The sequence below is a fragment of the Lissotriton helveticus genome, chromosome 1_1, assembly GCF_964261635.1.
Source record: "Lissotriton helveticus chromosome 1_1, aLisHel1.1, whole genome shotgun sequence".
NCBI lineage: Eukaryota > Metazoa > Chordata > Amphibia > Caudata > Salamandridae > Lissotriton > Lissotriton helveticus.
Genome location: NC_136057.1, coordinates 923,310,046 through 923,329,760, shown reverse-complemented (window position 1 = coordinate 923,329,760; position 19,715 = coordinate 923,310,046).

The following is a 19,715-nucleotide window of genomic DNA, read 5'->3' as shown; positions in this document are numbered from 1 at the left end:
TAAAAGAACAACCCAAATGGTGGATGGAACAGAATGTGGGCTTCAAGCCATGCACGTCATGTAAAGCGTGTAAAATAGGCAGAAAAACAAAGACAGTACGAGAACCAGATGGAAAAGAAATGGCCATTAAGCAATACATAACATGCACATCAAAAAATGTGGTGTATGTGATAGAGTGTAAATGTGGTATGAAGTACATTGGGTCGACAACATGCATGCTGAAAAAAAGAATATTGGAGCACATACGTGCTGTGAAAAACCAGAATATGTTGTATGCCACCGCCAAGCACTTGACTGCCTGTCAAAATGGGGACTGGAGAGCCATGACCTTTTTCGGACTGAAAATGCTGTCTAAAACAGAGAGAGGAGGAGACACTGTCCGTCTTTTGCGACAAATGGAATCCCGCTTCATTGTCCGTTTCCGAACGAAACAGCCCAAAGGCATGAACTTTGGAGAAGATCTCCACATACATCTTGAGTGAAAGTGAACTCAGCTTAATTTGACTTTAAGACCAGGGTACTATACCCATTACAACCCAATTTCATTATAATTTGAAAGCCATGAAACAGAGTAATTCCTGAGCAAACACTACTTGTGGCGCTGAGTACTATACTAGTGATGTTAACACACCAGTCCTTTTGTTTGTCTTATATGTTACAAAAATTTTTTTTGCTAAAAACTACATATCCCATAATGCCACTTAACGGCTAATATGGGACAGTATATAATGTGAAAGCAAAAAAGGACTCACTAACCGTGAGAAAGGCCGTGAGGCTGAAACGCGTTGGTGGAGTGTTGTGAAATAAAGCAACTTTGAAAAAGTATCCAGTTGTGCTGCCCTTTCTGTATATAATTGAATTGGGGCCTTGATCCTGCCTTCGGGTTGAGCACACGCTGGCGAGCGCTCTCATGCGGAATGGATCGGATTCTGTGGATATATATATATATATATATATATATATATATATATTACCTACTGGCGGTCGCCAGTAGGTATATATAGTTAGGATTTTTTCTCTATGGGATTTTTGAAAATTCTATGTCTAATAACTTTGGCGTTTGTGGACGGAATTGGCTGAAATTTTCAGGAAAATGGCACATTTTGTTTCTGAGCAGCTCTTGAAAATTTGGGGGGGGTTCGTCAAGGGGGGGCCGAGAAAAAAGGGGGGGTCCCAAAACGTGTTTTTAACATTGAGTTTTCCATAGGGCGGTTGGCCTCACTTTTAGCCCGAACGGCTGAATGGATTTGCACGAAACTTGGCAAAATTGTAGGGACTGGTAGCCCGATGTGCCTTTTGTAGGTCTCAATATATGTGCTCCAGTGGATTTTGAGAAATTAACGTTTAAAAAAAGATATATATCTGTAACAGCGGACCGGGCAGCGCTCCAGTACGCGTACTTTTCGCGCAACGGAGCTTTGTGAAGCGAAGCTGATTGGTTCTCCGGCGTCTGTAAACATTCCAAACAGTCCGTAGTGGCCGCCATCTTGTCTCTCGGTAGGATCGAGAGACAAGCGGAGGCCAAACCGAAGGGGCAAATGACCATAAGGGGGCATAGTAGATCCTCCCTGACCGTTTAGGTTTGATGTGGAGGTTTTAAAAGGGCCCCGCGGGGCAAAAAAAAAAAATAATAATAATAATCGAACAGCTGAATGGATTTGCACGAAACTTGGCAAAATTGTAGGGACTGGTAGCCCGATGTGCCTTTGCTAGATCTCAATATATGTGCTCCAGTGTATTTTGAGAAATTAACGTTCAAAAAAAGATATATATCTGTAACAGCGCACCGCTTCGCGTACTTTTCGCGTTACGGAGCTTTGCGAAGCGAAGCTGATTGGCTCTCCGGTGTCTGTAAACATTCCAAATAGTCCGTAGCGGCAGCCATCTTGTCTCTCGGTAGGATCGAGAGACAAGAGGAGGCCGAAGCGAAGGGGCAAATGACCATAAGTGGGCATAGTAGATCCTCGCTGACCCCCTAGGTTTGATCTGGAGGTTTTAAAAGGGCCCCGCGGGGCAATAAAAAAAAATAATAATAATAATCGAACGGCTGAATGGATTTGCACGAAACTTGGTAAAATATTAGGGACTGGTAGCCCGATGTGCCTTTGCTAGGTCTCAATATATGTGCTTCAGTGCATTTTGAGAAATTAACGTTCAAAAACAAGATATATATCTGTAACAGCGCTCCGCTTCGCGGAGATAAAATTATATCTGTATTACCTAGCTGTTGCTAACACCAGTTAGCGACGGCTAGTAGGAGATAGCGACCATCTTGGGCCCCACTTTGCATGTGAGTGATATTTATCACTAATGACATGCAAAGTGGGCATGCCAAGATGTTAGCGACTGGAAACAGTCGCTAACATCGCTATCTCCTATTATCAACTTTTGGAAATATTCGAGATAAGCGCGAATATCTCCAAAAGCTAGCACCTGCCCTGAGCAGTTCTTAGCCATGTTATCCAATGGGAGGTGGATAACATGGCTAAGAGCATTAGCTCGGTAATGCATTAATATCGCTGAGTTTTCAGCGATATTAATGCATTGCGGTCGTTTTTTATCGTATTTGCGATAAACCTTGGTAATAGCAAGATTTATCTGCGATAATTTCTGACGGTAAAAAAATCGTTGCTAAGCATCGTTAGGGATAAATATCGCTTAACTTTGGTAATATGCCCCAACGTCTGTTAACGTTCGATTCGAAGGAAATCAGGAAGTGTTGAAAAACATTGTCTGCGCCATCTTGTCTTTTTTCAAATGCCACACTTTTGTCGTGCACGGCAGCCATTTTAGATGCCTTGACCAGACCCACTCTGTGCACGCTGTCGATCCTTAGCATGGCTCCCCACCCTCGCAAGCATCTCCCCCAGGCAGTGGTCACCCCCGCTCTCTGTCTTATGCATGGGTAATAAACCTCCCCCCATCTGCGCTGCTCTTCCCTGAGAATCACACCCTGTGCCCGCCCGACACCTCCCTTTCGCCCTATTCACTACCGCACCCTCTGACACTCCTTTTCCTCTGTGTCCGATTGTCCAGGCTGGTCCTAGGGTATCAGCTAGCCCTGCAGATGTAGTTTATGGCCACAGCTGTAAAGAATCACCCCTCTTCAAAGGAGTTATAGTAGATCAAGGCCCACACTCGATGAGATCCGTCACAGCAGAAGCGTTGCTATTATCTGAAAACCATCCTGTATTGTGATTGGGGAGGGGACCGAGCCTGAAGAGGAAGATTCCAGGGATGACTCTTTGTACATCAAAGTTTTTACAATTATGTGTCACATTAAAAATATATAGCACTCCGACAAAGTAGTAAGATTATAAAACTTTAATAATTTATAAATATATACAAGAAAACAAAAATAGTAATAACATATAAACATTTTTAGGGAAAAACAACGAAGTAGCGGTCGGCTGTGCGAATAGTCCCAACGCAGCACAACGTCCAGATTTCCGGCGTGGGGTGTCGCGGGGGGTGGGTCATCAGTAGCAAACTGTTGTGCGAATAGTTCCAAGGCAGCAGAACGCGTTGAAATCTAGATGACACGAAAGTGATGTCTAGTAAGTTGCCACCCAGCAAATAACGGCGTGGGGCGTCACGGGGGGTGGGTCATCAGTAGCAAACTGTTGTGCGAATAGTTCCAAGGCAGCAGAACGATGGCACCAAGGTGATGTCCAGTAAGTTGCCGCACTGGTTTTGGTATCCTACAATGCTGTTCCGAATAACGGCGTGGGGCGCCCCGGGGGAGGCGGCGTGAACGGGCCTCTCCAGGTGGAGTGTCATCTGTTGTAGTGGGGCGCCCCTTTACCGTTTCAGTTGCCATTCCGTCCGTTTTTGGTCCACTGTGTCAAAAGCCGCAATTCAGCTGAGTTGCGCCCACTCTTGCGGTGCAGCGATAGGCGGCTGTCACAGGACTCTCAAAATGGCGGCAGGCTGTTTCCTTTTTGGGCCTGGTCCACTGAAATGGCCCTGGGACACCTTGGAAATCGGACGCTTGTCTGCTAGGTCTTGGACCCCATTCTCGAAAGCGTCCCCTCCGCCTTGAGAATTCATCAAAAGTTTTGGGAGCCCCGACTCCTGCAGGCTTCTGGTGGGGAGCGGCTGCCATGATTGCTCGCGGAATGACCACGACGGAGCTACGAGATGGTGGTGCTCTCATGCTGACGCCAGCTTCAGTCTGAAACATCCAGAAACAAGGTGGGGCTTTCATCGTTTGGGAAAAAAAAAAAGTTTTCATCCAATGAAAAGTGTTGTTTTTAGGTCATATGATCAAGCCTTCCATCATTAGGAAACCAAAAGTAAAATGAACCAATGAAAAGTTTTATAAACAAGTCACATGACCTGTTATGCGGCATAGGGTATAAAATGCGGAGAAAATACGTTGGCACGTGAGGCGGCGTCAGTAGCGGACCGATGTGCGAATAGGCCGAAGGCAATACAACGCGCCAAGATCCGGATGGCACCGAGGTGGTGTCCAGCAAGTTGCAGCACTGGTGTGGCCATCCTACAATGCTGAAAGTCGGCGTGGGGCGCCCCGTTGGCCTGTGAGTTTGCGTCAGTAGCGGACCGATGTGCGAATAGGCCGAAGGCAGCACAACGCGCCAAGATCCGGATGGCACCGAGGTGGTGTCTAGTAAGTTGCCGCACTGGTGTGGCCATCCAACAATGCTGAAAGTCGGCGTGGGGCGCCCCGTTGGCCTGTGAGTTTGCGTCAGTAGCGGACCGATGTGCGAATAGGCCGAAGGCAGCACAACGCGCCAAGATCCGGATGGCACCGAGGTGGTGTCTAGTAAGTTGCCGCACTGGTGTGGCCATCCTACAATGCTGAAAGTCGGCGTGGGGCGCCCCGTTGGCCTGTGAGATGGCGTCAGTAGCGGACCGATGTGTGAATGGGGCCGAAGGCAGTGCAACAATATTTTTGGAATAGAAGACACCACTAGGCGCTGAGATGCCAAGATCCGGATGGCACCGAGGTGGTGTGTAGCAAGTTGCCGCACTGGTGTGGCCATCCTACAATGCTGAAAGTCGGCGTGGGGCGCCCCGTTGGCCTGTGAGTTTGCGTCAGTAGCGGACCGATGTGCGAATGGGGCCAAAGGCAGCGCAACAATAGTTTCTGACTGACACCACAAGGCGCTGAGATGCCAAGATCCGGATGGCACCGAGGTGGTGTCATAGTTGAGAGTTCTGAGCAGCGGTTGTAACACTGTCTGAAGCTTATTTGCAGCTGCTGCAGCTTCACTACGCGTCAAGATCCGGATGGCACCGAGGTGGTGTCTAGTAAGGTGCACTGGTGTGGCCATCCTACAATGCTGAAAGTCGGCGTGGGGCGCCCCGTTGGCCTGTGAGTTTGCGTCAGTAGCGGACCGATGTGCGAATAGGCCGAAGGCAGCACAACGCGCCAAGATCCGGATGGCACAGAGGTGGTGTCTAGTAAGTTGTCGCACTTCTGTGGCCATCCTACAATGTTGAAAGTCGGCGTGGGGTGCCCCGTTGGCCTGTGAGATGGCGTCAGTAGCGGACCGATGTGCGAATGGGGCCGAAGGCAGCGCAACAATATTTTCTGATTTGAAGACACCACAAGGCGCTGAGATGCCAAGATCCGGATGGCACCGAGGTGGTGTCTAGCAAGTTGTGGCACTGGTGTGGCCATCGTACAATGGTAAAAGTCGGCGTGGGGCGCCCTGTTGGCCTGTGAGATGGTGTCAGTAGCGGACTGATGTGCGAATGGGGCCAAAGGCAGCGCAACAATATTTTCTGACTGACACCACAAGGCGCTGAGATGCCAAGATCCGGATGGCACCGAGGTGATGTCTAAGTTGCGGACTGATGTGCGAATGGGGCCAAAGGCAGCGTAACAATATTTTCTGTATGGAAGATACCACTAGGCGTTGAGATGCCAAGATTCGGATGGCACCGAGGTGATGTCTAGCAAGTTGCTGTACTGGTGTGGTCATCCTACAATGCTGAAACTCGGCGTGGGTTGCCCCATTAGCCTGTGAGATGGCGTCAGTAGCGGACCGATGTGCGAATAGGCCGAAGGCAGCACAACGCGCCAAGATCCGGATGTCACCGTGGTGGTTTCATAGTTGAGAGGCACTTCATCTGCAGTGGGGCGCCGAGATCCGGATGGCACCGAGGTGATGTCTAGCAAGTTGCTGTACTGGTGTGGTCATCCTACAATGCTGAAAGTCGGCGTGGGGCACCCCATTAGCCTGTGAGATGGCGTCAGTAGCGGACTGATGTGCGAATGGGGCCAAAGGCAGCGCAACAATATTTTCTGAAGAGAAGACACCAAAAGGCGCTGACATTCCAAGATCCGGATGGCACCGAGGTGGTGTCTGGCAAGCTATGCAGTTGAGTTGTGTGCGCACTTGCGGCGAATAGGTCGAAGGCAGCATAACAATGTTTTCTGAATAGAAGACACCACAAGGCGTTGAGATTCGGTTACCACTGAGGTGATGTCTAGCAAGTTGCCGCACTGGTGTGGCCATCCTACAATACTGCTCCGAATAACGGCGTGGGGTGCCCGAAGGGGGGGGGAGCCGGCGTGAATGGGCCTTCCTAGGTGGAGGCTCGTCTGCTGTAGTGGGGCGCCCCTTTACCGTTTCAGCAGCAGCGGTGCGTCCATAGGGGCGTAGGGGCGTAGCCCCACTAAGCCTGGACGCACCTGACGAGCAGCATACACAAATTGAATCATTGAATTTTATTAGCGCAGCGCTCCTTCAATCCGGGTTGCGGGACACACCCGATTGAATAGGGAGTGCGCAGGGGGTGGGGCTGGCTGGTCTGCTGAGTGACAGTCTGCAGAGCAGACGTCAGCAGGCCAGCAGCAGTACTTGCGCATGAGGAATGTAGGGCTGCAACTAGCCCGAGCATGCGCGCTGGCAGGAAGTCCCCAGATGCTCATACGGAATAGGGGGCCAGGGGAGGAGGGGTGGTGCTCTAGCCGGCCCCGTGGTAGGAAAGGCGCCAGGGCGAGGAGTCAGTGTGCCCCCCTAACCGCCAGGATTGGTTGGTCAATCGCGCCGAAGGCCTGGCAATCCATAATTGGATGCCGCGCCGCGCGTAGGTGGCACACTGGCTCAGACTCAGCACTGCATGGCCAATCACTGTGTGACTTCAGCATGTGAAGCCATGCAGTGATTGGCCATTCTGTAATTCTGGACGTGCACGCCGTGACGTTATCCTGGGCTGGAGTTGCACTTGCTTGCTGCCTGCTGTACTTGGAGTCGTTGCCACTCGCAGTCGCCATGTGCACACACACACAGGTAGCAGGCGGCAGCAGCAGCAGACGTCCGTCCGTCCGGTCCACAGTCCGAGTCCGACACTACCTGCACTTCATTGACTCGAATGTGAGTAGAGAGACAGAGGCTCGAGGAAATCATTTGATGTGATATGACATGAGGGGGGAGGCCGCGGAGCGGCGGATGGGCCCTGCCTTAATCTTTTTTTCATTATGTCTGACCCCTGACCGTCGAAGAAGGGGAGAGGGAGCGAGTCTTAAGTAAAGTTATACCACACACTACACAGTGAGGCAGAGTCACATGGCACAGAGGGGGGTGGCCGGGTGGGTAGGAACTTCCGATTGTCCTGGCCGCCGTCGTGGCCGGTACACTTCGATAGTCCTGGCCGGTACTACTAGCCTGAGCCTCATTTCACAGGCAGGGGCAGAGGGAGACTTCTTCTTTCCGATAGGCTGGGGGGGGGCTGCTTGGACTGTGGCTAGAGATCAGATGAGGCAGAGGCAGAAGTAGGCAGGCTGCAGGCACTGTCAAAGGCAAAAACAATCACATTTCGCTATATTAAATAATTGAATTTTGCGGTGCGTGCATGTTGCTTTTAGATTTTACGTGTTGTAATCACCTGAATATTAACGCGGGACTGCAGGCTTTTACCGGGCATATTAAACTTTTAGAGCATCAAATCCTACCTGATCAACCTTCCAGCCAGCCAGTAATGTCAGCGCGGGAAACCTTGCTGTGGGCTGTCGACTAAATGCGAGTGCGACACAAAGCAAAATAAAAATCCCACAGCGAGGCAAAACGTCTGTCCTCTCTGTGAAGGGGCTTAAAAACTCTCCATCGCGTGTTTTAATGTGTACTGTACATCAGTAAAAATGAATTGAGCAACTGCTTTCGGAGGCCAACCGTCATTAGGGTTGTGAAGTCAAGCCAACTTAATATAAAATGTATTGTACAGTAAGCAAATCACTGGCACTGCAGGCGAAGGCCTGTCCAACTGTTTGGAGAGTTGTCGTGCAATCTGTGCTGGGGGGGCAGTAAATTATCAATAACCCTGCCTACAAACAATATGTCAATGCAAAAGCAGTGACTTAGCATACGAGCGTGGAGCGCCTGCGGGGCTGGGGCAGAGAGACTAGTCACTGGTTAGAGAAAAAATGAAACTGAAGGTCGGTGGGGTCGGGGAGAGCTAGTCACTCATTCGGCAGAATAATCTGTGCATGCCTAACAAAGGAAAATACTTATTTAGTTCCGATGCAGCCTTCCCTCCAGGTAGTAGGTACGCTGTATCCTTGGAGTGAAAGGCAGCGCTACTGCTACTGCCTCGCATGTTATCACGGTGGAGAACGGAGGTACACTACTTTAACAATGCAGCCCCTGCCTGCATGTATTTTCTGAAATGTGGGTTGGTCCACACATCAGGCGAGCAACAAGGCAGGTGAGGGGCAAAACTATTTTGAAACTGGAGCGTGCCACGAGCAGTCAGCTCTATGTCCTTTGTCTGCTCAGGTTTTTTCTTGTTATGGGGGTGGGGGCTACAGGGGGTGAGAGTTTATTATGTAGAGCTACAGGGTGAAGTAGGAATGTGTTGGGGGGGAACTACGTGGCTGGTTTATATCTATGCAGGAGAGGCGTAGCCATCATGACTGTATGGTGCAGGGGTTATGGTGATAGATTACAGGATGCAAGTGTTTAGGGTGTTGGGTTTATAGCATTTTGGTTAGAAGAAAGAGTTTGTAGGATACAGGTCCGTAGTGCAGAAGGGGTACACGGGTGTGAGATACAGAGGGCAGGCAGTGTGGGGATTTTTGGTGCAGGGTGAATAGGTATTGGGCTCATCAGTAGTGGGAGGAAGCAGGGCCTGATTTAGACTTTTAGAGGCCTTATGCACTTAAAAGATTTTGGTGCCCCATATATATCTAATTCAAAATATAAACAATAATAAACCTTAAAATGAAATGTTATTTTTTTCGAAATGAAGCAATACTTACAGTAAGATTGAAAGTAATGTTAATTTTTGTATACTTTCACTTTATAGGCTCAGCTGCTTCGTTTGCAGTATTGCACCATATGGTGCTTGGTAAATCCGGCAATGAAAAATGTCTGTGGTGCCCTCCCCTTCCCTTGATGCCCTAAGCACATGCTTATTTTGCTTAATGGTTAATCCAGTCCTGGGATGGGGTATGCGGAATAGAACTGCGTTGTATGTGGGGGGTGGGAGGGCATTGCCTTGGAATGTGAGGAGTGATCGTTTTCTTTCTGTTGCACCTGTTACTCGATGTCGATGCTGTTGAGACTTTTGGACTGTTTGCATTCATAATTCGTAAGATGACGCGATGTGCTCTACTGATAAAGTTAGACTACTTTGGAGCCTGCACTATCTATACCATCAGCTAATAGAAATTATAGTGAGCGTTGAATCAGACGTATAAAAAACGGGGCTGGTTAAAACCATGCTAGGACCAAAAAATATTTGGGCTGGCGTCCTTACCACCAAGCGTACTGTTGTATAGAGCATTGCCGGCGATGGCGTTGTCCCCACTATTAGCATCTATACAGTTCCCCACTTGGTTATATATGTTCATGCCCTCTGGCTTGGCTTTTGCAGTAATGCAGAAGATGCCTGACTCATGAAACAGAGTACATCAGATGGATGGAGTCATCTCTCACTTCATGTGTTTGAAGGGATTCTACTAGAGGTCGGCCTTTTTTTTTAATATCGTAAGTATTTGTAAAGCGCATGTTCTGTTCACCCGTAGGTATCTTGGCGCTGAATAACAGATGCTTTTTGTTATCCGATGGTACTCATTTTATCGACCTCAGATGGATGAAAGGCTGCGTGGACCGATGGGGATTCAAACCTGTGCCCATGCGGTTGCACACAGGCCCATGCAATGGACACATTAGTTCACTGAGCCACCAGACCTTACTAGCCAGCCACCAGACCCGGCTAATCCGTTGTCATGTTTAGACAGGAAGTGACGCTGTAGTTCACAAGCAGGGCTGTGTCTACAATGACAGTGCAGATAATAGATTGATTCAGTTCTCTACATAGGCACCTTCATTCTCAAATGTCACGAAACTATGATGAGCACTACCTTCACCAAATTAGATATTTCGATGGTAATCCAAGGTTTATCTCAGGGAAGCTGTATACAGTAAGGCAATTAATGTGGGCCTGCTGAGCAGCTAGTAAAAACGCAAGTCCTATGAAATAACGCTGCAGTTGGTATCATTGCATCCAGTGAGGTATGTAAACACCCATCCAGGAAGAATATTGCTTTCTAATCTGAGGGTGCTCGCAATTCATACTAGTATGCCAGTTCACTAGTCATGTGTGGTGCAGCACCTACTTATATTAATTCTGATATATACCTATACACACCTGCTAAAAGTTTTAGTTGTAAACCGGACTTCGATAAAAAACAGGCCTGGACACAAAAATAGAAGTGGCCTCCATTATAGAATTATTGAAACTAAAAAAAATGGCCCGTGTTTGCAAATGTGGGCATGTTTGAATACGTATAAGTGTTTTCTTCAAGGTATGGAAAATTGCATGGATTTGGGCTTACTGCAGGCACAATTTGTTTTAATATTAGGGAAATCAATAGTACAGCTGGGCCAGTAGACCCTAAAATAGGCCCATAGACAGCCAATAAAATGGCCCACACACTGACCTGTCAGAACACCCGGTCGGACATTGCCTGATTGCTCTATTGGCCAGTCTGGCCCTGCTTCACACCAATAACACAAAATAAAATAAAATAAAATATAACATATTTGAACAACTGTGACAATATGAAATAATGTTTCACACCGAATGCAAAAATATTAAAATAAATAAATTAGATGGCATTTAGGTATTTATTTTCAGCATTTCGGAATATTTTGAGAGAAGATATTGATATTTGCAAGGCCCCTGTCTCTGTTAGTTGCCCCTGCTCAGGCGCTCTTGGTGGCATATTTTCAAGCCCCTATCACCACATGAACGTCACTTTTTATGGCGTTCCTGTGGCGATAAACCCTTCCCCTCATTTACAAGGCAGAGTTAAGCCATTTAACATGACTTAACGCTGCATTGTTAATAAGGCCCCCTTTCACGCTACACTTTGAAAGGGGTGTGCAATGGGTGTGGCGTGCAAATAGGAGGCAACAATAAAATTAAGACTATATTAAGATGTACAAATTTTTTGCTGAGCATCTCTCGTTTTTTCAGCTGGATGTTAAAAATGCTTTAGAACTTCCGTTTGACGAAGGTATGTACTGTATGAATTTAGTCTTTCAATAATTATAGAGAGGACAATGCAACAGTCAAGTTTTATTGGTCTCTTTATTTGATTCTCAAGCCACAAGCTCTCCATATAGGTATCTGCAATTTAAATGTACCACTCCCACCTACAAGCAGAGGGGAAAATTGGCTGCTCTAAAGTACCAGGAGAGGTGTTTATTAAATGGCTTATTCTGTATTAAAGGGGCTTACATTTCGGCAGACAAAAATGGGCGCCCCCTCGCTGGCTCCTCGTCAATTGTTGGTTTGAGAAATCTGCCACTCCCTATCTCCCCCTTCCTGTTTCTATAGTATTGCGCAACTTGGGTTTTGGGATAGGTACAGATACAGGCTCTGCCTATGCAGGGCAATATAGCTGGCCAATTAATGGGTGAGGCATCACTTGAGGAAGCTGCCTGGCCTACCTGTCTCTACCCACGAGGGTTTTTTTGAGAGTCCTGTTTGACTTGCTCTGCAAATATGATTATTTCGTGGGTGGCACTCAGAGACTGATAGGCCCAAGCATGGGGATTGGGAATACATGTGGCTGCACATTACAGCATTGAAGGAGGAGGGAAAATGAGTCTGAATCACCCCATGAAGGGTGAGTGGCATATGCCCATTCATGTGTTCATTATTGGGTCAGTACATTATTACGACCCTGGAGTTAATTACATTGATTTGGAAACTATTAAAATGAAAGGTGCAATATAAATGCTCTGGGTCGAACATGCATGAATTATAGTATTTAACTTTTTCAATTAATTTTAAGATGGCCGCCTTGTAATTTATTTTGACGAAGTTCATTCCCATCTGTCTTCAGTGTTTGATGTGAGAAGCAAATGGTTGATGAAATGAATTGATATTATTGGGTTTCAGGGATATGGTTTCAAAGAAAGCAAGATTAAGGCAGACAGGCATGCAACAGAGTACTCTATATGCACGAGGCATGTATAGGGGAGGAGAGGGTTCTAATATTTGAATAAATAATTTAAGAGCAATGGCTACTGCATGGTAACATGTGCACCTTACCTTTTGTTACTTGCAGTTTCTAAGTTAAAATCCTAACATACAACAGCGAGCTATTAACTGTCATCTAAGAGCTGGATGCAAACTGAATTCAGCACGTGAGCATAATAGGACAGAATGTATGAAGCTCTGAGGTTATACTGAATAAGCAGCTACCTATGTTATGCCATCTATTAATGTAATAACTGCACTTTCACAATTGCTTTATTAACCTTCCTGCTTTCTCAAATTTGCTTGAAAATGCACGATTTTTCTTCTTCTTTTTCAAAATTTTCTGGGGGGGGGTAATCCCCCCAAACCCCCCTTTTGGGGTTCGGGCTCGCTCGCTCGCTACGGTGCTGTATGCAAATCACTTTGCGCCCCACCACTTTAAAATCTCACCCACCGCCCCTGCGTTTCAGTTGCCATTCAGCTGAGTTTCGGCTGCTCTTGATGCTACAGCGACAGGCGGCTGCAAGAGGACTCTCAAAATGGCGGCCTGTTCTTTGGATTTGGGCCTGGTCCACTAAAATGGCCCTGGGACACCTTAGAACTCGGACGCTCGATTTTTTTTTACTTTCCTGTACATGCAAAAAAAGGTAAATGCCCGGTACGTTACACGCTTCATCTGCCACGATGAACTCTCCAGAGGAACCGAAAAAAAATATAGTTGTGGTAACTATACCATGCATCGTCATATGGAGAGGTGGCACCAATTAATTATAGTGCTGCATAAAAGAGAGATTTGGAGGAGAACCCCTGACCTGCTAGTACATTCATCAAAGAAGTGGCACTGAGAGCTTCAGAGGCAAGGGAAACGGTCCCAAATATTTAGAAGAACTTTGGAAAGATTAAAATGACATGTTTAGATTGTGGCAAATTAATTTCATGTGGACAGATGAGTGTTACTCTAATAAATACAGCATATGAACATCATCATAGTCGATGGTTGGTAGAGACATTTTGACTATATCCTGGACCTGCCCGTCCTCGCCCAAAATGGCGCCGGAATAAATGGGACTCGTAACTCCTTGTTGTGTACTGGTTGCAGAACCTTGAAATCACGAGATACGTATGCAGTTTTGAAGCACATGGCGGGCGGGGACGAGAATTGATTGAATATTTCGACATCCCTATTGATATTAAGTTCTGATGTGTTATTGATTACTGTACTGTTGAAAGTTCGAATTAACGTCACCCATGGTACTTGCCCGCAAATGTATATCTAGATAATTTTATTGTAACTGGCCCTGTCGTATTTTAATTATAAAATGTACGTCCACCGATTCCGTAACTGTTAGACACCTTAGTTCTTGCAACCTAATGGCCCGCCCGTTACGTTCCTCTACAGTGTAAATGTCTATTCATCATATACGATTACAGTTTGCTCTGTGGCAGGCCCACGTGGTTATAGGCTCGTATTTGTATAATGAAATTTTCATAATAAAGGTTTTTAAAAGAAAACATGGTAGTAGTATATACATTGGTAAAGTTTTTAATAATAGTCACTGTTTTAGAATCATTAAAAGGCAAGTGAAATAAAGCAGACCAATTACATGAAGGGTAAAAGGTATAATACGAAGGAACGCAGTAAAGATAAAAGGTCAAGGGCTGTTGTGTTTTCTATTCCTGCAACATAAAGTGATCGATAAGAATCTCATATTCAGGCGTATCGGCGACTAAGACAGCAGGTCGACCCTCTTTTGCTCAACGGCTCCGTCATGGGACGAAGAAACGCTCTTTTTCTCGAAAAAAGAATATATTTTACTTGCAGGACAGTTGTAAAATTTCCGGGAAAGTACATTAGCCTGGAACATTATAACATATATTTAAGAAAAAATAATGTTCGGAAGTAATGAAAAGCGTAATTTTTAGGTCATATGACCAAGCCTTTCATCATTACAATAAGAAAAGTAAAATGAACCAATGAAAAGTTTTATTAACAAGTCACATGACTTGTTATGCTTACGTTACGCGCTGCGCGCCCCGGATGACTTCCGGATGCGCTAACGCGGCGCGTCATATGACGCATTACGCGACAACGCAGGTCCAGAATATAGTCAAAATGTCTCCACCAACCAGCGGTCGGAACACAACCCCTTTCAGCAGGCTAAATAGTTCTGTTAAATGACAACAGAAGGGACAGGCAACAAGAACCATCAGTCAAAGAGGGGAGGGCTAGTTCTTCTCTACCGGGTTACATTGGGGCGCTACCGGAACTGATCGAATTGGTAGTCTACAGTGTTTCTGGATGTTTCAGACTGAAGCTGGGGTTAGCATGAGAGCAGCACCATTTCGTAGCTCCGTCGTGGCCATTCCGCAACCAATCATGGCAGCCGCTCTTTATCGTTATTTTGGGCGGGGTGGGTGGCGGAGCCGAGCTGTTTTGCAGCCATCATTGTGTGGAGTTCAGTTCATCTCACTAGTTTTGTATTTGTCATGAGGGGTTGTTCCTAATGTTTCTATTTTAGCGAGGTCAAAAAGAGATCCCATTAGTGGCCTACTGATTTTGCTCGATTCCTTTTCTTTTTTTTTTACACGATTTTTCGTTATCTGCAAAGACTAAACAGAGTATTGCGACTCTGTGTTTGTTTGTAAATAGAGAATGAACCAAAGAGAACTAATTCTAAAACAGTAAATACTTGGATAACAATCAATCAAATGGAGAGAGAAGCAGGCACGACGGATTACAACGGAGGCAAAGGCCTGCGTTAACTACCTTTCACTATCTGCAAAGAGAGAGTACTCCTAATAGAAATGAGGGGGGGGGGCACCATTCAAAGCAGATCAGTGTGCATAAACACGAAAATGTTTTCACTTACCACGTACTTGACATTCGACAGCTTATGATATTTGCTATTAAAAAACCATTGAAATTCACTGAAAAAACCATAGGTTATAGACCATATATAGTTAGGAATTAGCATTTACAAAACCTTGAAAATTCACTGAAAAAACCATAGGTTATAGACCATATATAGTTAGGAATTAGCATTTAAAAAACCTTATTTTACTCACACAAAACCATTGAAATTCCATATATAGTTAGTTGCACTAACTATATATCGCGCACCCGCAATCCACTGCTGATGATGTCACATATTACATCATTCATGACATGGTCAGTGACATCACTGATGACATCACTGATGACATCATCTAGTGTCTGTGTGTTTTTGTAAAGTTTAAATACGTTTTACATATTGAAGAATGACTGGATGGATGGAAGACTGAGTGTGTGTGTGGCTGGCTGGGAGGTGTGTGACGCTGTGCATATCAATGTGTACTTGTATCAGTGATTGTATAAGAGAGTAAGTATGTGTTAGTATATGTGTGAAAAGTATGGTGTTCTGTGTTTAACTATAAATGAGGAAATCGAAGTGTGATTGATTCTTCACAGGACTGACTAGGTGTATGAGTGCATATGATAGTGTTCTAATAATAACTGACTGTATGTATGAGTAATTGTATGGGTGAATGAGTGAATGTGTGTGTAGACGTACGAATCAGTGAGTGCGTATGTAGTAACTGGTATTGGTGTGTCATGATGTCATCAGTGATGTCATTTGAGATGTCATCAGTGATGTCATTTCAGATGTCATTAGTGATGTCATCAGTGATGTCACTGAAGTATGGTGTTCTGTGTTTAACTGTATAGATGAAGAAATGGAAGTGTGATTGATTCTTTACAGGACTGACTTGGTGTGTGAGTAACTCCATGGATGAGTGGCAGTGTGTGACTGTCTGCATAGGTGTATGAGTGCATATGATAGTGTTGTAATAATGAGTGACTGTATGTATGAGTGATTGTATGGGTGAATGAGTGAATGTGTGTGTAGACGTAGGAATCAGTGAGTGCGTATGTAGTAACTGGTATTGGTGTGTCATGATGTCATCAGTGATGTCATTTGAGATGTCATCAGTGATGTCATCAGTGATGTCATTTGAGATGTCATCAGTGATGTCATCAGTGATGTCACTGACCATGTCATGAATGATGTAATATGTGACATCATCAGCAGTGGATTGCGGGTGCGCGATATATAGTTAGTGCAACTAACTATATATGGAATTTCAATGGTTTTGTGTGAGTAAAATAAGGTTTTTTAAATGCTAATTCCTAACTATATATGGTCTATAACCTATGGTTTTTTCAGTGAATATATATATATATGTATATATATCCATACTAATATTACAAAGAGAGAGCCCAACCCTTTGAGGCGGATAATCTCAGTAACCACAGCACCAATCACAACACCCAATACAGCGTTGGAAAGGGCAGTTGCAGCAGAAGGACATAGGCTATGCAGAGGGCCACCATATATATATTTTTTTAAGAGTTTTATATAGCGCGAACTTGACCCGAACTGACTCAGGTATCACAGCGCTTTACATAGCACCAGTTACGTTAAATGAGGACACACATTCATTTTTTTTAGGCACGGGGAGATTAAGTGATTTGCCAAGAATCACAGGATGTTTGGCGTCGTTACCAAGACTCGAACCCAGATCCCCAGGTCCGAGGTCGAGCGCCTTAGCCGTTAGGCCAACTCCTCTATACATTTAAAAGGTAAAAGAACCGTGCCAGCAAAGTAGTCCCTTGTGGGCGTGTCTGCGTTGTGCAGTGGGCGTGGGCTGGGGGCGTGACTAACGCTGGGGGCGTGTGGTACGGCCATCACATCGTGGGCTGTGGGCATCTGCTGGGGGCTTGACAAACGCTGGGGGCGTGACAAATGCTGGGGGCGTGTGCCCGCCCTTCATGCCATGTGAGTCGTACATACAAGCGCCAATTACGTTGCTGCGCAGCATCAAGGGGCAGGCTGGGGGCGTGAGAAACGCTGGGGGCGTGTGTCCGGCCTTCATGCCATGTGAACGCAATTGTACCGCATCAAGGGGCACGCTGGGGGCGTGTGCTACGTTCTGCCCTTCATGCCATGTGGGTCGTACATTAATCAGAAGATCGTCCGCTGTGGCCGTGTGCTAGGGGCGTGACAAACGCGTTCACCTGGAGGCCTGGTAAGTAATGTTACTGCAGCCTCTCCTGCGCGCTGTTACTGAACTCTCTCATTCAACAAAATTACACGCGCCTGCTACCATCAACCAGGGCTCTAGCCGGGCTCAGGCGGCGGATCAGTACACTAATTACACGCGCCTGATAACATCAACCAGGGCTGCGGCTGGGCCTCAAGCGGGGGAACACGCGCCTGCTTACATCAAACTGGCCTGCATCTGAGCCTCAAGCGGGGGAACATGCAAATGAGCATGTCTGCGGGGACAATTACTGCAGCCTCTCCTACTCGCTGTCACTCAACTCTCTCATTAAACGGATTTACCCACGGCTGATAACTATCCCTTTCAACGACATTACACGTGCCTGCTAACATCAACCAGGGCTGCAGCTGGGCCTTGTCCGTCCCTATTCTAATGAAACAAAAAATGTTGTCTACCGCGAAATTTTAAAATAAATTGCCCTTGCCAAATACACACATTACACACATTCTACTTCATACCCGGACAATGTCGGGACGGGCTGCTAGTATATATATATATATATATATATTTCACTGTTTTATCAATAGATCTCTCTCTCTCTCTCTCCCTCTCGCTCTCTCTCTCTCTCTCTCTATATATATATATATCATGTCATGTGATCAAGGCTCAAGCGAGCCGAAACGCGTAATGGCGACGAGTGATGAACAATAAATCTTCGTTTTGTGCACTAAAATTGGGTCCGTGTCCGTCTATGGGGAAAAACCTGCAATGCACGGAGGAGTATGATATATATATATATATCACAAGCAAATGTCCCAAACGGGCGGAGCAACTGGATAGCTGGTGCTGGCGGCGAGGTTCGGGACAGCCTCGCAATTAATGCTTGAGCAAAGACCTTCTGTTAAGAAGACGCCGCACACCACTTCAAAGATTTTCAGTTAATTATTTCCTGTACGTTTCCCCACCTACGCGTTTCGGACAGATACTGTCCCTGGTCACGGTTAACAAAACTTTTTGTTAACCGTGACCAGGGACAGTATCTGTCCGAAACGCGTAGGTGGGGAAACCTACAGGAAATAAATAACTGGAAATCTTTGAAGTGGTGTGCGGCGTCTTCTTAACAGAAGGTCTTTGCTCAAGCATATATGTATATATATATATATATATCACACAAAAAAGATGCCTGTTGAGGAGACAACACACCACAGGAGAATATCAGCCCAAATGCGTTTATTCGGTGCGCAGCAGCTGGAGACAGCAATTCAGTCCGCTGAAATTAAGAGTTCTTTCCCAACGCGTTTCATAAACAACTTCATCAGGGGATTCGGGCTGCAGAGTGAAACAACCGGGCAGGTTATGGCGGCACTTTATAATTCCAAGACCCTCCCTGGTGGGTGTGGCCTAAGCAAAGGCCTCCTGGGTCTTGTAGTCCCAACCATTTGTTCTCAAGTGATCAGCCCGTTGTTCAGTCCAATTACGCATTACAGTGTTACCCCAGTGGGTCGTGGCTGGATATGCTGTACCACATCACCGCTGTCCGCTTTTTCAAAGTAAACGGGCTCCCGTGCCATTGGTAAATTCGCCGTTTTGAAAACTCACTGGGATGCTCTCACAGCATCGGGTTCGTCTCCGCGACCCAGGCTGGCCGCTACATTCATCACACAAAAAAGATGCCTGTTGAGGAGACAACACACCACAGGAGAATATCAGCCCAAATGCGTTTATTCTGTGCGCAGCAGCGTGAGACAGCAATTCAGTCCGCTGAAATTAAGAGTCCTTTCCCAACGCGTTTCATAAACAACTTCATCAGGGGATTCGGGCTGCAGAGTGAAACAACCGGGCAGGTTATGGCGGCACTTTATAATTCCAAGACCCTCCCTGGTGGGCGTGGCCTAAGCAAAGGCCTCCTGGGTCTTGTAGTCCCAAACATTTGTTCTCAAGTGAACTTTGAAAAAGCAGACAGCGGTGATGTGGTACAGCATATCCAGCCAGGACCCACTGGGGTAACACTGTAATGCGTAGTTGGACTGAACAACGGGCTAATCACTTGAGAACAAATGGTTGGGACTACGTTGCAGTGGCTCAGTCTGGTTAAATGGAAGAGAAAGAAAAGAAGAAGCGCACGTTTCTAATATGTTTAATTTCACAATGCTTGTGGGTATACAATATGTTTTTGTCCATCCCAATATATGAACACTATTGTCTAT